This window comes from Scyliorhinus canicula, chromosome 18 (genome assembly GCF_902713615.1).
Source record: "Scyliorhinus canicula chromosome 18, sScyCan1.1, whole genome shotgun sequence".
Lineage (NCBI taxonomy): Eukaryota > Metazoa > Chordata > Chondrichthyes > Carcharhiniformes > Scyliorhinidae > Scyliorhinus > Scyliorhinus canicula.
In genome coordinates this window covers 48,336,045-48,355,523 of record NC_052163.1, presented here as the reverse complement: position 1 = coordinate 48,355,523, position 19,479 = coordinate 48,336,045, and positions in this window count along the sequence as shown.

Genomic DNA, 19,479 nt, shown 5'->3' with positions numbered 1-19,479 from the left:
GAGACAACTGAGTTGGGTGCACAGAGTGTAAAATGGGTGTGTGGTGAGAGAGTGAGTTCCGCGAAGAAGGTCCTGAGGTGCTCCTTTTGTTATCAATCTTTTTACAGCCTCCAGCAGCTGGCTCTTACTTTGGTACAGGGGAATAAACTGATTGGTGAGTAGCTGGTAAGTTGTAACTTCTTCTAATAGTAATAAATAATTTTTAAAATTACAGTAAGTGGTTCAGATGTATTCTATTCCTTCGGTGTAAAAAACAATGTTGGTAAGGTTCATAAAACTGATAAAAGGAAAATAAATAAATGAATTATATAATTAAGTAATTAATTAAAACATATTCAGGATGACAGGACAGGTGATGTGTAACGCCTGTGGCATGTGGAAGCATCTGGATACAAGTCTGATTAAAGGAAATCACATTAACTCTTAAGTATTTGCAACTCGGGCAGCACGGTGGCCTAGTGGTTAGCACAACCGCCTCACGGCGCTGAGGTCCCAGGTTCGATCCCAGCTCTGGGTCACTGTCTGTGTGGAGTTTGCACATTCTCCCCGTGTCTGCATGGGTTTCGCCCCCACAACCCAAAAATGTGCAGAGTAGGTGGATTGGCCACGCTAAATTGCCCCTTAATTGGAAAAAATAATTGGGTAATCTAAATTTAAAAAAAAAAAAGTATTTGCAACTCAAGCAGCTTTGGCTCAGAGTCATTGAGCTAGAGGCTGAGCTATAGATACTGCAACACATCAGGGAGGGGGAAAGTTACCTGAATGCTTTGTACCAGGAAGCGGTCACACTACTTAGGATAGGGTTTTTCCGATTTGGTAAGTGGTCAGAGGTAGGAGACTGTGATTGAGGCAGGTAAGAGGATCCAGAAGGAAGATGTGCAGGTTTGAGGTTTTCTCAGTTTGTTTGAATGAGAATGCGGGCTGCAGGATTGATGAGCAGACTGACCATGGTACAGGAAGCCATTCAACTGAGGGCAACAACAAGAAATGTAGTGGTAGTAGGGTAAATATACTGAGGGGGATTGACACTGTTCTCTGCAGCAAAGAGCAAGAGTTGAGAAAGTTGTGTTGTCTGCCTGGTGCCAGGGTTCAGGACATCTGCTCAGGACTTGCAGTGGGAAGGGGAGGATCTAGTTGTTGTGGCCCATGTAGGTACCAATGACATAGGTAGAACTAAGAATGAGGTTATGCATAGAGTATGAGGAGCTAGACGTTACATTGAAAAGTATAACCTCAAACGTAATAATCTCCGTGTTATTACCAGAGCCATTTGCAAACGGACTGAGACTGGTTTGGGAGAAGTGGGTTCCAATTTGTGGTCTGGCACCAGTATTAGGGAAAGTGGGATCGGTATCATTGGAATGGTTTACAGCTGAACCAGCTGGAACTGGTGTTCCAGCAAGCTGCAGAACTAGCGAAGTAGGAAGAGTTTTAAACTAAGTTTTGGTGGGGCTGGGGGGGGGGGGCCCAATGGATCACATTTGGGAACATGTAGGAACCAAAGAGTAAAGACAAGACGAGGCAAGAGAGAAAGTTATTAATATGGCAAATGATAAACAGATCGTGACAGGAATGGAGACAGTGCAAATCTAAGAGTAAAACAACAGTCAAGGCTAAAGGTTACAAAAATATTAAAAGAACAAAACTAAAGGCTATCTGAATGCACATAGCATTTGAAACAAACCAGATGAACTGACAGGGTAAATAGAAATAAGTAAGTACAATTTGGCGACCATAACAAAGACATGGCTGCAAGACGGGACCTGAATATTGAAGTGTATGTGACTTTTTTTTGAAAAATATTTTATTGAGGCATTTATATATTTACACATCATGGGTATGTGACTTTTAAGGACAGGAAGTCAGCAAAAAATCGATGGGCTCTATTAGTGATGGTAATAGCACATTTGCGAGGGATGATCTGAGTTCAGGGAACTAGGAAGAAGAAGCGATTTGGGTTGAGATGAGAAATAACAAAAGCAAGAAGTCACTTGTGGGAGTAGTGTATATGCCCCCTAATTGTAACCACGTGGTAGGTCAGAGTATGAAGGAAAGATAATGGGAGCTTGTTGGAAAGGTGGGGCGATAACCATGGGAGATTTTAATCAGATGGGCAAATATAGCCTGCAGGTAGTTATCTGTGGTTAAATAAAATGGTTAAAGATAGCATCAAACTTGAGAATAAGAATTTTATTGTGCAAAGACAGGTGTCCGGTCAGAACATTAGAAAGAAGATAACGAACAGCAAAGCATGACAAAAAAGATTGAGATAGAGAATCAGCCATAATCATACTGAATGTATGCACAAAGGGCCAAATGATAACTCTTGTTTTCTAAAAGATTAATAAAGAGGAAATATGAGAGAAAGATAGCTAGAAATATAAAGGTAGACAGTAAGAGGTTCTATAGATAATTAAATAAAAGAGTTAACAAAGTGAGCATTGGTTCTTTAGAAATTGAGTCAAGGGAATTAATGGAAAATAAAGAGATGGTAGATGCATTTACTGGCATTCTACATTGGTCTTCACTAAAGACGATACAAGAAACCTCCCAGAAAGAGCAGTAAAGCAGAAATTGGAAGGGAGGGAGGAACTCAGCAAAATTACAGTCAGCAGGAAGTAGTACTTAACAAATTGTTGGGACGGCAGGCTGACAAATCCCTAGATCCTGATAGACTTCATCCTGGGGTCTTAAAGAAAGTGGCTAGTGAGATAGTTGGTGCATTCTCTTTAGTTTTCTAAAATTCCCTGGATTTGGGGAAGATGCCATTTGATTGGAAAATAGCAAATGTAATTCCTTTATTCAAGAAGGGAGGGAGACGGAAAGCAGGAAACTACAGACCAATTAGCTTGGCATCTGTCATAGGGAAAATGTTGGAAGCTATTAGTAATGATGTTATGTCGGACACATAGAAAAAGTCATGCAATCAGGCAGAGTCAACATGGTTCTGTGCAATGGAAATTATGTTTGACCAATATATTGGCACTCTGAAGGAGACATGTGTGCTGCAGATAAAGGGGAACCAGCAGATTGGATTTCCTGAAGGTATTTGATAAGGTGGGTTTCCTGAAGGCATTTGATAAGGTGGGGTTCCTGAAAGCATGTGATAAGGTGGGTTTCCTGAAGGCATGTGATAAGGTGGGTTTCCTGAAGGCATTTGATAAGGCACCATATTAAATATTATTGAGGAAAATAAAAACTTGTAGTGTAGGGAATAACACACTGGCATGGATAGAAGATTGGCGAGTTAACGTGAAACAAAGGGTAACCATAAATGGGTCATTTTCTGGTAGGCGGGATGTAATGAGTAATTGCTACCGGGGTCAGTGCTGGTGCCTCAACCTTCTCCAATTTATGACTTTGATGAAGGGACAGAAGGTTTAGTTGCTACATTTGCTGATGATGCACAGATAGATAGGAATGTAAGTTGTGAAGAAAACATAAGGAGGTCACGGGGACATAGATAGGTTACGCGAGTGGGAAAACAATCTGACAAATGCCATATAATGTGGGTAACTGAAATTGACATAGAGGATTGGGTAAAGTATGTGGAATGCTTAAATTTCATTTTCCATGCGAATGAAATAACAGGGCAGGAGAAGCAGAGAGTAATTTTGTTAACTGCGTGTGGGGCACAGACATACAATCTGATTCAAAGCTTAACTTCCCCGGATGCCCTGATACCAAAACATTTGCACAGATTGTAGAGTTCTTTTCTTTTTTTATAAATTTCAAGTACTCAATTATTTTTTTTCAACTAAGGTGCAATTTAGCATTGCCATGCACATCTTTGGGTTGTGGGGGCGAAAACCACGCAGACATGGGCAAAATGTGCAAACTCCACACGGACAGTGATCCGGGGCTGGGATTCGAACCTGGGTCCTCAGTGTCGTATTTCCAGTGCTAACCACTGCGCCACACACCACCCACAGATTGTAGAGTTATTCAAAGCGGGCTACCACCCCAAGTTCCCAGTAATTTTACAGAGTTACAAGTTCAATTCAGCTAAGAGAGGGCCAGAGGAGACCATTGCAGCCTTTGTGGCAAAGCTAAAGAGGTTTTCAGGGCATTACAATTTTGGGATTACATTAAATGAGATGCTACGAAATCACTTTGTATGTGGCATTAATGGTTGAAACCATAAAAAAGAAGCTATTGGCAGAATCAGAATTTTAAAAAGGATGCAAGAGAATGCTTCAGCCATGGCAAGTGCAGAGAGGGGCTCCCAGGAGTTGCCACATGCTCTGAGCAGCACCGTACACCAGTTAGAGCGGGAAACCACTATCAGCAGCAGTGCCAGGAGTAAAGGCGCCGGTCCAAGCAAGGAAATGAATATGGAAACTGGAAGAGCAAAAAGGTATAAAAGCTTAAACACACAGTTGAGGATGAAATGAGAATGCACATAGTACTACAGATGTGGGGGAAGCCACGCCCCAGGTGTATGCAGATTTAGGGAAGCTGAATGCCTCAGATGCAGGAAAAAAGGACATTGGAGACATAACTGCAAGTACAAGCAGAGCTTGCCTAGATTGAAAAGTACAGCACCAGTATTCTGTATGGAAGATGGTCCTGCGTCAGAGTCAAAAGCTATGTCTGTCAATAATGTAAATGTGGGCAAAGTAACCCCGATCACCGTGAAGTTAGTGGTAAATGAAAAGGCCTTATGGATGGAAGTGGACAATGGGGCCTCAACCACTGTGAGGGGGGAGCAGATCCACCGGTACCTTAAAGAAAGGATCCAACTTTGGAGGTTGAAGAACACTGGGACCAAACTGACGACATAAATGGGGAAGGCCATAACGATAATAGGCACAACAATGAGTCCAGTAAGCTATCAGCTGCCTTTAGTCATGGTGACTGATCAAAGTCAGACCTTAATGGGGTGGGATTGGCTCCAGGAGGTCAAAGTAAATTAGCTAGAGATTTCTAACATCCAAGAATCTGAAGCATTCAGCTTCCCTAAATCTGCATACGCCTGGGGGTGGGTGGCTTCCCCCACATCTGTAGTATTATGTACATTCTGGGTTCACCCTCGACTGTGTGTTTAAGATCATCAGCAAGTACTGGAAGATGTTTTACAGGAAGAACTGGGAAAAATCAAAGGAACCAAGGCAAGAATTCATTGAACCAAGGAGCCACCCCAAATTTTTCACTGCTAGACCTGTGCGTATGGATTATGGGAGAAGGTCGAAACAGAGTTGAAAAGACTGGCAGACCCAGGAATAGTTCAACCAGTGCGATTTGCAGAATGGTGTTATGGGCCAGGGTTTAGAAAATTCCAAAGTATATCATGGAGTTCACTGACCTACAACTGTTTATTGATTTTGGTTATGATGAGCACAAGGACCTGCCTTTCACATGTTAATTCAGTAGAGGCCTTAAGCACTTTTAATCAAAAACAAGCTTTATTCTACGAATTTAGTTAACATTTTTATCCACACACACATTAAGCATTTTTATCAACTACGAACATAAATGCCCCACACAGCTACAGTACTCTATGTATCACCCTTAATAAATTTACCCTTTAAGCTGTTCCAATTTAATAACAAGATCCCATAAATCAGAAACCCCTTTACAACGGTGTGGCCCAACACATGCACTCTTACTATCTTTAGGACTTGGTATGGATACACCTGTTTCCTTTCCAAAACAGCAGATTTGAATTCCTTCTGGAAAACAGTTATCACTTTTAAGTTATCAAGTAATCTGGAAACTGCTTTTAAACTGAAGATAAACCTTCAATATAATAACCTGTGCAATACAAAACCAGGACATGCTCAAAGCGAAAGTAAAACTCAGAGTCTCAGCCAGCTCCAAACTCAAAATCAAAAGTAAAAACTCAGAGCCACAGCCCAGTTCCACTCACTCAATGACATCTCTGAAGCCATGTGATAAGACAAAAACATTTCTGAAAGGGACACTCCCATGACAATGGGCAGCACCCATTGTGCCAGCAGTGAAACTGAGCTGAGCTGCTGATGGGTCATTGGTTGAGGACCAGATTAAGCGTGGTGTTCACAAATTTAGCGGGGAGGATGGAGACAAACCAGAGGAACCAGGAGAGGAATTGTGATTCATTGAAAACTGCAAGAGTATTTGAGCTCAAACTTCACCTTCTCCAGTGTCACAAACTCCAGCCAGTCCCCTCGCCACAGGTTGGCGAGACTGATCTCCACCCCAACAAGACCTGCCTACGAGCGATCAGCAAGGTGAAGGTTAAAATGCCTGCTTCTCCACCCACCTGCAACTCGGGCAGGTCTGACACCCCGAAAATGGCTACACGGGGACCAAGCTCCACATTCGTATGCAAGGCCTCTGAGATTATGCTAAATACCTCCCGCCAACACTTTTCTAGCTTCAGGCAGGACAAAAACATGTGAATGTGATTTGCAGGGCCCCTCCCACGTTGCTCAGAAACATTCTCCGCCCTCTCAAACAGCCAGCTCATCTTTGATTTTGTGAGCTGCACCCAATGCACGACTTTCAACTGTATCAGCCCCAGCTTCGCAAACGACGTTGAGCATTTACCCTCCACAGTACCTCACACTACAATCCCTCTTTCATTGTCCCCACCCCGCTGTACCCCCTGCGGCTTCGCCTTAACCCCCCTCCTTAGATGCCCTGTCCTCCAGGCTCCTCCTGTTGATCGCCAAAACTACCCCCCCCCCCCCTCCAACCCCCCCCCCCCCCCCCCCCCCCCATCCCCACTGACAGCACTGCATCCAGCAAGGAGGAGGCCGGTGCTATCGGGGCAGCATGGTAGCACAGTGGTTCGCACAATGCTTCACAGCTCCAGGGTCCCAGGTTCGATTCCTGGCTTGGGTCACTGTCTGTGCGGTGTCTGCACGTTCTCCCCATGTGTGCGTGGGTTTCCGCCAGGTGCTCCGGTTTCCTCCCACAGTCCAAAGATGTGCAGGTTAGGTGGATTGTCCACGCTAAATTGCCCTGAGTGCCCAAAATTACCCTTAGTATTGGGTGGGGTTACTGGGTTATGGTGATAGGGTGGAGGTGTTGGCTTGGGTAGGATGCTCTTTGAAGAGCCAGTGCAGACTCGATGGGCCAAATGGCCTCCTTCTGCACTGTAAATTCTATGATTCTATCGGGAAGGTAGGGAAAATGTTCCTTGCAAAATTTCGAACCTGCAAGTAACTAACCCCTCCACCCTGCGCCAACCAGTACTTCTCCTCCAAGCTTATGAATCATCCCCGAGAAACAAGTCCTTCATTTCCTTGATTTCCCCCCTCTCGTCCCATCTCCAAAACCTTGCATTCCTCGTCCCTGGCTCAAACCCATGATTCCCCCTAATCGGCATCCCCCTACCCAGCCCCCAGCTTAAAATGATGCCTAAACTGCCATCAGATCTTCAAAGTGGCCACCACTGGACTCACCGAGTACTTTCCCATAACCATCAGGTGTGGTGCTGTTGCAGCTGCCCACAACTCTGACCCCCTACATGAGCTCACCTCCATCTTAACCCATCGGTCCTCCCCCTTCTTGGTCCAGCCCCGCATTGTCTCTATATTCGCCGCCCAATAGTAGTACTGTAACTTTGGGAGACTAGTGCCCCTACCTGTCGACATCTCTGCAAGACCACCCTCCTAATCCTGACCACCTCCCCCCTTAAATAAAAGAGATTGGTTTGTCCACCCCTTTGAAGAAGGATTTTGGTAAACAGACTGGCAGGCACTTGAATAGGAACAAAAATTGCAGTAACACGTTCATTTGAACTGCCTGCACCTGATCCGCCAACAACAGTGGGAGGTTGTCCCAGCTTGCCAAATCAGCCTTCAACTTCCCCACCAAACTAGTAAAATTATACCTTGGGAGTCCACTCCAGTCCCGAGTCACCTACACTCCCAAATACCTAAAGTAGGTTGCCGCAAGACGAAATGGCAGCACCCCCCCCCCCCCCCACCCCACTCCTGATTCTTGAAATACTCGCTCTTGCCGATGTTCAATTTATACCCCAAGAATGTCCCAACTTGAGATCAATGCATTTTCCGTTGACGAGTGAAGTGATTGTATTGTAGTTGTGTATTTAGGACAATTAATGGGAGACTACATCCCAATCAAATTCTGAATGGATGCAGCAAGTGAGTAGCAGTACACTTTACAGAGATTGAGGCCGTTGCATGTGAAGTGCAAACTACAATGTCACAATGAGGCCAATTTGACATCAGTGACCAGTGGAACCAACAGCATACCACCTTAACCAAGAAGCTTTAGGGATTAAGGAAAACAAGCAGGAATTGCAAACAAGAAGGAGGATTAGACTGAAATTAGCTACAGAACGAGATACATAGAGTAAAGCAAGATTGTGGAGAGAGAAAAGAGACATAAAGGAAAAGTCAGAGAAAAAGATGAAGGATTGAATAAAATGAAGTAATACCTTGTCGTTCAGATGACAATCTGCTTGATATTTTCTCTTGTGGCTCATGATGTAAATGAGAATAATTTTAATCACTTCCAGCCCTGTAATCTCAAAATGTATTTTCCCTATGTATTGTGTATTCCACACCCTGCCTTTAATTCCTTCGCGGTTTTGCTTTCTGCACACACCCTGATAAAGTATTATTTCCATAGTTGTCTTAGTATGATCTCACTTGTTTATGTCGAAAAAATATATAGATAAAGAGATGATACAGACAAACAGCATTATTGTCCTTGTCTCTAACATGTTCAGAGAGGACTAGAAACTGAATCTTGTTATATTTCCTGCATCATTGAAAACAAAGAACAATACAGCACAGGAAGAGGCCCTTCGGCCCTCCAAACCTGTACCGGCCATGATACCACCCTTGACTAAAATCCTTAGCACTTCCTTACGCCCTATCCCTCTGCACCCATCCTATCCATGCATTTGTCGAGATGCCTTTTGAACACCGTTAATGTATATGCTTCCACAATCTCCCCTGGCAATGCGTTTCAGGCACTCACTCCACTCTGTGGAAAATAAACTGCCTCACACATCTCCTCTAAACTTTGCCCCACCTTAAACCTATGCCCCCTGGTGACTGACCCCTCTGCCCTGGGAAGGAGTTCCTGCCCATCCACTCTTTCTATGACCCTCATAATCTTGTAGACCTCTATCAGGCCATTGCTCGACCAATAAAGGTCCCATGTTTATTCAGCCTCTCTGCATAGCTACCACCCTCTAGACCAGGCAACATCCTGGTAAACCTTCTCTGCACCTAGCCAGACATTTTATGATTACCTGATGGAGTATTCAGCCTTGTGGAAGCAGCTAGAGTACCCACACTTTACTCACGATTACACAATGCTGCTTTGACTTCTTCATTGTGCTTGTGTATGTATTTTGCAATGCCCATGTGTTCATCCAGCTGCACTTCAACATTCAAAATTGCGGTCAAAAATTAAGCTGTCACTGGAATAAACATATCTGTACCTGCAAATATTTGAAGATGTTCTGATAAAGTGCTAAAAATGCTTTACACTTATCCAGTCTTCTTTGATTATGAACTCCGATATTTTCAAAGTAACTTAATCGATAGATTATTGCATTCTCAAGCCAATTGGTAAAGTATGAAACTAGACACCAATACTTTTCATGACAATGGATTTATGTTCAGAATGTAGGATTGCATGTGTCAGCTTTCCACCTCCCAGCCCAGTATCCCAGCAGTGCCTCCTCATACGTACTCGATGTACCTAATTAAACAATGCCCCTCATCTGTGTATGTTGACAATATAATTAATATACCATCAGCAAAGGGCAGCACGATGGCACAGTGGTTAGCATTGCTGCCTACGGCGCTGAGGACCCGCGTTCGAATCCCGGCCCTGGGTCACTGTCCGCGTGGAGTTTGCACATTCTCCCCGTGCCGCGCGTGGGTTTCACCCCCACAACCCAAAGATGTGCAGGATAGGTAGATTGGCCACTCTAAATTGGCCCTTAATTGGAAAAAATAATTGGGTACTCTAAATTTTAAAAATATATATATATACCATCAGCAAGGTGTTTGCCAATGGTTAGCCTTTAATATTAATCAGAGATACTGTGGAAAAATTGAGAATGAAGCTACTTCAAGGAATCTAATATTTACATTTCATGGAGATTGCCTGGTATTGCTAACACTCAGTAAAAGTAATGCAGTATTGTGGTCGGCTGTGTAGAGGTATTACGGTACCTAGTAATGCTGGAACACCATTGGTAGATAATGTATGCTTTCCATTGGTCGAGCCTGTATGGTAGCTCTGCCCTGCAAGGTGGGGTATAAGAGCCCGTGCCGCCCCAGCAGCTTCCTTTCTGTACCTGAGCTGCTGGGGGAAACATCTAGCTTATTAAAGATAAAAATAAAAACATCTAGCTTATTAAAGATTAGTAGTCTTTGATTGTGCATCAATTTAATAAGTTAGATTTAAAGAATGGAGCTCCGAATCAAGCCGGAATGTCTGCAACTCAGCCCCCACGCAATAAACTCGGCAGCGACTTTCAAGCACTGGCTAGCGTACTTCAACGGCTACCTCAGAACGGCAGAAAACACACCCAATAGAGAACAGAAACTGCAGATCCTGCACTCGAGGGTGAGCCCAGAAGTCTACACCCTCATCGAGGATACGGACGACTTTGATGCCGCAATGGAGATGCTGAAAGGACATTACATTTGCCCTGTGAATCAGGTCTACGCCTGGCATCTACTAGTAACGAGGCGACAAATACCCGGTGAGTCACTGGAAGAATTCTACTGTGCGCTCCTAGTGTTGGGGAGAAACTGCAGCTGCTCGCAAGTTTCAGCAAACGACCACACTGAACTGTTGATTCGGGACACTTTTGTTGCGGGTATGCTGTCCTCTCAAATCCGCCAGCGTTTGCTGGAGAAAGAAATTCTAGGCCTCAAGGAGGCACGGGCCCTTGACGGCTCCCTGGATGTGGCCTCCCGAAACGCCCACGCCTACACCCCCGACTGCGCAGCAGCTCCCTGGGCAGCGTGGAATCCCTCTGCAGCCGGCTCTGAGGCAATGCCCCACACTCCCCCACAAGCTTGCGCTGCAAAACGGTCAGCAACCCTGGGGGGGGGGCCCCGCTGCTATTTTTGCAGGCAAGCCAAACACCCCCAACAACGCTGCACAGCCCGTTCGTCCACCTGTAAAGGGTCCGGCAAAAAGGGCCTTTTCGTGCCAGGCCCGGGCAGTCGCTGCAGTCTCCGGAAGCGAATGCGGACCGCCACTACAACCCTCTCCATGGGCCCCATGCGGCCAGCGAGCGCCATCTTCCTCCGCCAGGGCCACGTGTGGCCTCCGGGCGCCGCTATCTTGTTCCACTGACGCCGCGTGTGATGGATGGGCGCTGCCATTTTGTGCACCCACAGATTCATGCAACTAGTGGGCTCCACCATCTTGGATGGACTCACCGGACCTCAGTGCAGATGACCACACACTGCCCGACGAGAACACCCAGCTGCTGCCACGATTAGCCTCGGTGACCCTGGACCAGTCTTGGCCTCGAACACTCTCAACTGCTACCACAACGGTGCTAATCAATGGACACAAGACGTCCTGCTTAATCGCCTCTGGGAGCACGGAGAGCTTCATACACCCCTACACGGTAAGGCGCTGTTCTCTCCCCGTCCACCCCGTTAATCAAAAAATCTCCCTGGCCTCCGGTTCTCACTCAGTAGAGATAAAGGGATTCGGTGTAGCAAACCTCACGGTCCAGGGAAGGGAGTTCAAAAATTACTGGCTCTAGGTCCTTCCCCACCTCTGCGCAGCCACACTCCTAGGGTTAGACTTCCAGTGCAACCTCCAAAGTCTAACTTTCAAATTCGGCAGCCCTATACCCCCTCTCACTATCCGCAGACTCGCGACCCACAAGGTCGACCCGCCTTCTCTGTTTGCGAACCTTACCCCGGATTGCAAACCCATCGCCACCAGGAGAAAACGGTACAGTGTCCAGGACAAGATCTTTATTAGGTGGGAGGTCCAACGGCTACTGAGGGAAGGAGTCATTGAAGTTCGCAACAGTCCCTGGAGAGCTCAAGTAGTGGAGGTAAAGACCAGGGAGAAGAATAGGATGGTCATCGGCTACAGTCAGACCATCAACAGGTTTACGCAGCTGGACGCGTACCCTCTCCCCCGCATATCCGACCTGGTAAACAGGATTGCGCAATACAAGGTCTGCTCCACGGTGGACCTTAAGTCTGCCTACCACCAGCTCTCCATCCGCATGAGTGACCGTAAGTACACTGCCTTCGAGGCAGATGGGCGGCTCTACCACTTCCTCAGGGTTCCTTTCGGTCGCACTAACGGGGTCTCGGTCTTCTAGCCAGAGATGGACCGAATGGTTGACCGATACGGTTAACGGGCAACATTCCCGTATCTCGATAATGTCACCATCTGCAGCCACGACCAGCAGGACCACGACACCAACCTCCGAAAATTCCTCCAGACCGTGAAAATCCTTAACCTTATGTATAACAAGGATAAATGCGTGTTTAGCACCGACCGCCTAGCCATCCTCGGCTGCCTAGTGCAAAATGGAGTTATAGGCCCCAACCCTGAACGCATGCGCCTCCTCATGGAGTTCCCCCTCCCTCACTGCTCCAAGGCCCTGAAGCGCTGCCTAGGTTTTTTTCTTACTACACCCAGTGGCTCCCCAACTATGCAGACAAGGCCCGTCCTCTGATCCAATCCACAGTTTTTCCCCTGTCGATAAAGGCCTGCCAGGCCTTCAGCTCCATCAAAGCAGATATTGCAAAGGCTACGATGCACACCATCGACGAGTCCCTCCCCTTCCAGGTCGAGAGCGACACGTCGACGTAGCTCTGGCGGCCACCCTCAACCAAGCTGGCAGACCTGTGGCCTTCTTCTCACGTACCCTCCATGCTTCCGAAATCCGCCACTCCTCAGTCGAAAAGGAGGCCCAGGCCATAGTAGAAGCTGTGCGACATTGGAGGCATTACCTGGCCGGCAGGAGATTCACTCTCCTCACTGACCAACGGTCGGTCGCCTTCATGTTTGATAATGCACAGCGGGGCAAGATAAAAAAACAACACGATCTTGCGGTGGAGGATCGAACTCTCCACCTATAACTACGAGATCTTGTATCGTCCCGGGAAGCTAAACGAGCCTTCTGATGCCCTGTCCTGCAGCACATGTGCCAACGCACAAGTGGACCGCCTCCGAGCCCTCCACGAAGACCTCTGCAACCCGGCGGTCACTCGCTTCTTCCATTTTGTCAAGACCCGCAACCTGCCCTACTCCATCGAGGAGGTCAGGACAGCCACCAGGAATTGCCAAATCTGTGCGGAGTGCAAGCTGCACTTCTACCGACCAGAGAAAGCGCACCTGATAAAGGCTTCCCATCCCTTTGAACGCCTCAATATGGACTTCAAAGGTCCCCTCCCCTCCACCCACCGCAACACATACTTCCTGAACGTGATTGATGAGTACTCCCGATTCCCATTCGCCATCCCCTGCCCCAAAATGACTGCAACCACTGTCATCAAAGCACTGTCATCTTTACACTGTTTGGGTTCCCCGCTTACATACATAGTGATAGGGGGTCCTCCTTTATGAGCGACGAACTGCGTCAATTCCTGCTCAGCAAGGGCATTGCCTCGAGCAGGACGACCAGTTACAACCCCCGGGGTAACGGACAGGTAGAGAGGGAGAACGGTACGGTCTGGAAGACCATCCTACTGGCCCTACGGTCCAGAAATCCCCCAGTCTCCCGCTGGCAGGATGTCCTCCCGGATGCCCTCCACTCCATCCGGTCCTTGCCCTGCACCACGACCAACCAAACACCTCACGAACATCTCCTTGTTTTCCCCAGGAAGTCCTCCACTGGGACCTCGCTCCCAACCTGGCTGGTGGCCCCCGGACCCATCCTGCTCCAAAAACACGTGCGGGCGCACAAGTCGGACCCGTTGGTCGAGAGGGTCCAAGTTCTCCACGCTAACCTCCAGTACGCCTATATGGCGTACCCCGACGGCTGACAAGACACGGTCTCCCTACGAGACCTGGCACCCGCCGGATCCCCACGCACACCCTCGCCACCAGTCCCACCCCCCATCCCACCGGTGAACCTTACAGCTGCCCCCTTCCCAGGAGGATCAGTCCTTCCGCCGGCCCCGTCTAGGCACCCCCGCCCACCAACGCACACCGCAGACGCTCCCTTCCCAGGTCAATCAGCTCCCCCACCAGCATCGTCTAGGGGTGTTGAAGCTGCCACAGAGATTGAAACCACGCTCCCGGAGTCACAGACACCGGAACCTCCACCGGCGTCACCGAAGCTTCGACAATCGCAGAGGACGACCAGGGCCCCCGATCGACTGATTGCTTCATTTTAACGTGTATATAGTTAATTGTAAAATTGTAAATAGTTACGATGATAAGGCAAGAAGCTGTACAGAGGCATTACGGTACCTCCAGAACCATAATTTCTACCACGTTACCATGTTGTAATACCAAGCCACCAACCCCGCCGGACTCTTTTTTTAACAGGGGGTGAATGTGGTAGTCTGTGTAGAGGTATTACGGTACCTAGTAATGCTGGAACACCATTGGTAGATAATGAATGCTTTCCATTGGTTGAGCCTGTATGGTAGTTCCGCCCTGCAAGGCGGGGTATAAGAGCCCGTGCCGCCCCAGCAGCTTCCTTTCTGTACCTGAGCTGCTGGGTTTCCTCCGGGTGCTGCAGTTTCCTCCCACAAGTCCAAAAGATGTGCTTGTTAGGTGAATTGGACATTCTGAATTCTGAATTTAAATCTTAGCTATTTAAAATCTATTTTAGTGAAGAGACAGATGTATATAGGTTTACTGATGATACAAAGCAAAGTGGAAATGTAAATTGAGGAGGATGCAGATGGGCTGCAAAGAGAAATAGACAGGTTATGTGAGTGGTGTCACGAAACACGCTGATGTTACTTGTGAGGGTATCTCAATGTGGAACACCAGTTTGTGGTGTTTATCGTTTGTATTTTGTATGGTGTGGGGAGACAAATAACACCCATTGAGAATAAATAGTCCAATTGTCATGTGACAATTATTAAAGACCTTTTATTAAAGTAAAGAAAAACAAATACTCATAAACAGGACTATACTAAATTGTCCCTTAATTGGAAAAAATGAATTGGGTACTCTAAATTTAAGTTGTATGAATTACTAAACACAAATATAATTTATATAGAACATACCCCTTGTTACACCCCAATATATTTGTGATATATTTGTATTTGTAAGACTTCTGCTGTTCCCCAAATAACATCCAAATTGAATAACCAGCTATAGTAACCACACAATACAGGGATGATACTCAGGGGCAGCACGGTGGCACAGTAGTTATCACTGCTGTCTCATGGCGCCGAGGTCCCAGGTTCAATCCCGGCACTGGGTCACTGTCCGTGTGAAGTTTGCACATTCTCCCCGTGTTTACGTGGGTTTTGTGGTGATTGTGTATCAGTGTAGATGCAATACAACTGAGCAAGCACTAGAGGGAGCACGGGAGAGCTATAAATACACAGGGACAGGAAGTGAGGACACACTTCACGGAAGGCAGAGCTGGTAGCAGGACACAGGACAGGCAGTGCCTCGGGTTTAAGACTTAGAAGCTTGTTTGCTGTAAACTTGGCCTTCAGGCTTGGTGGCTGGAACCTGGCTGTCTTCTTTCTGAGACTGCTGGATGTTAACTGCTTCCCTTGGCTTCTCAGAGTCTGGGCAATTATTTGTTCTTTGATTATGTATTTGGCTGTCTGCCCCTATCAACTTCCTTATCATATATATATCTCATAGACCTTCCCAATTGTCTATAATATGTTTCTCCTCCATAAACTGTTCACACTTGATTATCTAAACTTCCATTCTAACCTCGTTACTGGGAGATACACATTCTAATTGATGCCCTTTGAATACTGCCTACTGCTGCCTCCCTGTAGATTCATGACAGTGGGCAGCAGGATGGCAGATAGCTTATAATGTGGGCAAGTGCGAGGCTATTCACTTTGATCATAGGAATTAAAAAACAAAATATCTTTTAAATAGGCGTGAAACTTGTAAATGTTAATATTCAGAGAGACTTGGTTGTGCTTGTACCAGGAGTTCAGAAAGTTAGCATGCAGGTACAGCACATAATTAGGAAGGCAATTGGCATGTTGGCATTTATTGCAATTTCAATCCATTGCAATGCAATAAGTTCAGGAATAAAGAGGCATTGCTAAAATTGTACAGGGCTATAATAGGAACACATTGTAAAACTATGTGCCGTTTTAGTCGTCATATTTAAGGAGGATATATTTGCATTGAAGGCAGAACAGCGAAAGTTCACTGGATTGGTTCCTGGGATGAGAGAATTGTTTTATGATGACAAGCTGAGTAAATTGGGCATATATTTCTGACGTTTAGAAGGGTGAGAGTTGATCGAATTAAAACATGCAAGTTTCTGAGGGGACTTGGCAGGATAGACACTAAGAGGTAGTTTGCATTGGCTGGGAAATCTGGAACACCAGGATACATTCTGAGGATAAGGGGTTGGTCATTTAGGACGTGAGATGAGGCGAAATTTCTTAACTCAACCCAAAAGAGCTGTGACTATAAGGCCCGGATCAACAAACCTTCAGTCTCTCAGGGAAGGGAATCAAAGGATAGGATGAGTGGGTGAGAAAATGGAGTTGAAGCCCAACAATGGCGGAGCAGGCTCGAAGGGCCATCTGGGCTACTCCTGCTACTATCTCTTGTGTTCTTGTGATGATGACAGTTCATTAGAAACTCTTGCTTTCTGGTATTGGATTGGACAGCGGTACTTGTTTTCCACACTTGGTTTTGTAAATCATCATGTTCTTGTTTAAAATTTAAAAAAATCTATTACAGCTGAGTCATGGAAATTGGATCACCACATGTCATGCCTTTCTGGCCAGTTTACATTTTCTGTCAGAATGCCTATTAAGATATAGCACGCAAATTGTACTTGTGACAAATATTATCCAGCAATTGTTGACTCATATTTTTCCTCCTGCAGCTCACCCAACAATGGAAATTGCTGTAAAAGCATTTATCAAACAAAAGAGTAAAATACAAATTGAGGGCGTCATACGCAAGTTTCTTTGAAGCTTTTCTGCAGTCCAACCCAAATATTATTTTTGTGATCCTAGATTGTTGACAATAAAGCTTTCACCCTTTCATCCACTTCTCAGGTACTATATTTCACAATCTGTTTTCATTATTGTCCTGGAGTCTTGTTCTCTGAATTTTGATCCAAAGATTTTACTTCAGTGTGTCTACAAACGTTTTTTTTTATTTGAAAAAATGTAAATGTTTATTAAAAGAAGGAAATGATTAAACTTAAACATGGAAGATAAAAGATACAGAGTTAGAAAAACCTGACCAATGTGCTTTGTCAAAGGTATACAATAAAATTATATTTTTTCCCACATGCTTAGAGGTTCCTAACCATAAACTCCAGAAAATATTGCCCAAACTGAGAAATTGCTTTAATTTCAAACAGAACCCACAACTTGCCAGAACCAATCAACGCTGATGTAGTTTTTTCAAAGGGAGATTCAATGTTATGTTTTCAGCACAAATATTCTCCTGGTCCAGTGGAGTTGCTTTTCTTCAATTCAAAGACTTTCACAGCTTTTCGGCACATTCCAAAACACGAACTGGCTTTCGGTGGAACTCCAGTAACTCTCCATAGTTGAAATACTATAGTCATAAATACCTTTTCCACCCCATTCATCCTAGTTCTCAATTGCCTTCAAATATCACTTTGAAAACTCAGATTCCCAAATATTAAAATCGTTCGTGTTATGTGCAGCAGGGCGCCGCAGTGATCAGCACGGCTGCCTTATGGCGCCGACGACCCAGGTTCGATCCTTGTGGAGTTTAAACATTCTCCCATGTCTGCGTGGGTCTTGCTCCCGCAACCCAAAAATATGTGCAGGGTAGGTGCATTGGCCATGCTATGGCCCCTTAATTGGGAAAAAAAGAATTGGGTACTCTGACTTTATTAAAAAAAAATCTCCCATGTTCCAATTTGATCTCTATTTTGGGTCAATAAAATTTTAAAACACCTGTTCTGTTTATTCATAAATCACCTGTAAAATGCAAATATCCTACATAACCTTTGAGACTCCTTTGAAATGCAACAGCTCCAAATTGATTTTGACACTTATCCCCAAATGCAGGTTTCAGACCTACTGTGTAAGTTTTGAAAACAAAACGTATTTTTACTGAAGAAATGTTTCATTATAACAAAATAATAGCACACTATACCACCAATACATAAAGGTACTATGCAGAAATGGCACAACAATACTCAAAACCACACTAAACCCAACCCTTCAGACATATAGCCACCCCCCAAACAGCTGATGGTGACTGAATCTTTGGAAAAGGAAATGAATGGCTGCCATGTCAAGTAGAATCTTTCTAACGACCCCCTAGTGATGTACACGACCGTCTCCAGATATAAGAACACCATTAGGTCACCTAACCAGGCTGAGCCACTGGGCAGAGTAGGAGATCTCCACCCAAGCAGAACAAGTCAAGGGCAAGCTCCGCCTTCACCCCAGTCACGCATCGATGAGCCGGAAATTCAGAAAATAGCCACCAGCAAACAAGGCTCCAGCTCAATGCCATGTGAAGAGGGAAATTTGGGCATCTTTAAATATTAGAACCAGTTTAAAACCGACAGTTCTATTATTTACAGGGCTGTTAACATTTTCAGTTCTGAATGTGGCAACTGCCAATTGTAACAGACACTACAAGGGCATACTCTGTCTCTGAGGGGCCAGCTCCCTTGGGGTGAAATTTGCAGGGGTTAAATCTCAACGTTTGTTCTTCAATGTGGGATGCTGTACCATTTTTATGGCTCCAGGACGTCTGCTGATAGCAACAGAGAGGATTGACGGATCAACGGATAACACTCATGCCTCGACAGAAGTCATTAAACAACAGAAGAGGAAGGTAATTGGTGGTAACCCCGCAGATATCAGACCATCGATATCATGAATTGCAAGACAATATAGGTGCCTTTATAATGATTGGATGGTTTAATGTGATTGGTTCATCATTCTCATATACTATGCATGATGTAACCTTTTTAAAAAAAATTCCAATTAAGGGGCAATTTAGCGTGGCTAATCCACCTACCCTCCACATCTTTGGGTTGTGGGGGTGAGACCCACGCAGACACGGAAGAATGCGTAAACCCCAAACGGACAGTGACCTGAGACTGGGTTTGAATCTCGGTCCTTGGCGCCATGAGGCAGCAGTGCTACCACTGTGCCACCATGCCGCCTGCATGATGTAACCTGAATCAATAGTCATAATTGGACATAGTTAGATAGTAAAAAATGATTGGTTTAGAAATGAATTTAAAAATGAGATGATATTGCCAAATCAAGACTTAAATGTGTGTAGCTTAGTGTAACAAATAAGACAACCAGATTCCTTAAGTTATTAAGTAAAAGAAGCATTGCGGTGGCAGAGAGGTGGTTAGCACTGCTGCCTCATGAAGCC